The following is a 2535-nucleotide window of genomic DNA, read 5'->3' on the forward strand; positions in this document are numbered from 1 at the left end:
ACGTTCCATTTCACAATCCATTCCACATTCAATTTCATTGCACATTCCGTTCCACATTACATTCCACATCCCATTCCATTCAATTTCTCATTTCATTCCACATTCCATTTGACATTCCATTCCACATTTTATTCCACATTTTATTCCACATTTCATTCCGCATTCCAATCCACATTGCATTACATTTCATTCCACATTGCTTTACATTCCATTCCACATTCCATACCACATTACATTCCATTGCATTCTATTCCATTCCATTCCACATTCCACTCCATTCCATTCCATTCCACATTCCATTCCGTTGCATTCCGCATTCCATTCCATTTATTTCCACATTTCATTGCATTGCATTCCATTCCATTCCGCATACTGTTCCATTCCAGATTCCATTCCAAGTTCCATTCCACATTCCATTCCATTCCAGGCCACATTCCATTCCAATCCATTTCACATTGCTTTCCGTTCTTTTCCACATTGCATTCCATTACATTCCACATTTCATTCCAAATTTGATTCAATTCCATTCCACACTCCATTCCGTTGCATTCCGCATTCCATTCCATTTATTTCCACATTTCATTGCATTGCATTCCATTCCATTCCGCATACTGTTCCCTTCCAGATTCCATTCCAAGTTCCATTCTGCATTCCATTCCATTCCAGGCCACATTCCATTCCATTCCATTTCACATTGCATTCCGTTCTATTAAACATTGCATTCCATTACATTCCACATTTCATTCCAAATTTGATTCAATTCGATTCCACATTCCATTCCACTTTCCATTACGTTTCATTCCATTCCACATTCCATTCCACATTCCATATTCCATTGCACATTCCATTCAACATTCCACTCCATTCCATTTCATATTCCATTCCACATTCCATTCCATTCCATTCCAGAGTGCATTCCACATTCCATTCCATTGCATTCCATTCCACAATCCATTCTACATTCTATTCCATTCTATTCCATTCCGCATTCCATTCCACATTCCATTCCATATTCCATTCCATTCCATTTCACTTTCCATTCCATTAATTCCACATTCCATTCCACGTTCCATTCCACATTCCATTCCAGACCATTCCACATTGCATTCCATATTTCATTCCCCTTCTTTCCATTCCACATTCCATTCCATTCCATTCTACATTGCAATCCATTCCATTCCACATTCCATTCAATTGCATTCCACATTCCTTTCCATTCCATTCCACATTCCATTCCATTCCTTTCCTCATTCCATTCGACATTCCATTGCACATTCCATTGCATTCCATTCCACATTCCATTCCATTCCATTCCATTCCACATTCCCTTCCATTCCATTCCTTTCCATATTCCATTGCATTCAATTCCACATTCCATTCCATTCCATTCCATTCCATACCATTCCATTCCTTTGCACATTCCATTCCACATTCCATTACCTTCAATTCCACATTCCATTCCATTCCATTCCACTTTCTATTCAATTCCACATTACATTCCATTCCTTTGCATTGAAATCCAGATTCCATTCCACATTCCTTTGCATTCCATTCCACATTCAATTCCATTCCATTACACATTCCACTACATTCCATTCATTTCCATATTCCTTTCCATTGCATTCCACATTCAATTCCATTCCAATGCATTCCATTCCACATTCCATTACAAATTCCATTCCATTACACATTCCTTCCCATTCCACTCCACATTCAATTTCATTCCATTAAACATTCCATTAAATTCCTTTCCATTACATATTCCATTCAATTCCCTTCCATATTCCATTCCATTCCATTCCATTCCATTCCAGATTCCATTCCACTTTCCATTCCATTCCATTCCATTTTGGCTAAGTTCAAGTGTAGTATCTGTTCTTATCAGTTAAATATCTGATACGTCCTCTATCCATTCCATATTCTATTCCATTCCATTCCACATTCCATTTCAATCCATTCCATTGCACATTATATTCAATTCCATTCCTTTCAATATTCCATTGCATTCCATTCCACTTTGCATTCCATTCCCTTCCATTCCACGTTCCATTCCATTCCATTCCATTCCATATAACATTCCATTCCCCATTCCTTTATATTCAATTCCACATTCCTTTCCATTGCATTCCACATTCCATTCCATTCCATTCCAAATTCCATTCCTTTCCATTCTACATTCCATTCTATTCCACGTTCCATTCTATTTCTTTCCATTTAAATCCAAATTCCATTCAAAATTCCATTCCATTCCATTCCATTCCAAATTCCTTTCAATTCCATTCCACATTTCATTCCATTGATTTCCATTCTATTCTGAATTCCATTCCATATTCAATTTCATTCCATTCCACATTTCATTGCATTCCATTAAATATTCAATCCCATTCCAGTCCACATTCCATTCCATGAAATATTTCATTGCATTCCATTCCACATTCCATTCCATTCCATTCCATTCCACATTCCATTCAATTCCAATCCACATTCCATTCCATTTAGTTGCATATTTCATTGCATTCAATTCCACATTACATT

The 2535-nt window shown here is 37.2% G+C and overlaps 1 pseudogene; it reads left to right on the forward strand.

Annotated features, from left to right (window-relative positions):
* Window positions 1–1832: 1832 nt before the first annotated feature.
* Window positions 1833–1935, forward strand: LOC134738407 (U2 spliceosomal RNA; annotated as a pseudogene).
* Window positions 1936–2535: the final 600 nt, after the last annotated feature.

This window comes from Pongo pygmaeus, chromosome 16 (genome assembly GCF_028885625.2).
Source record: "Pongo pygmaeus isolate AG05252 chromosome 16, NHGRI_mPonPyg2-v2.0_pri, whole genome shotgun sequence".
Lineage (NCBI taxonomy): Eukaryota > Metazoa > Chordata > Mammalia > Primates > Hominidae > Pongo > Pongo pygmaeus.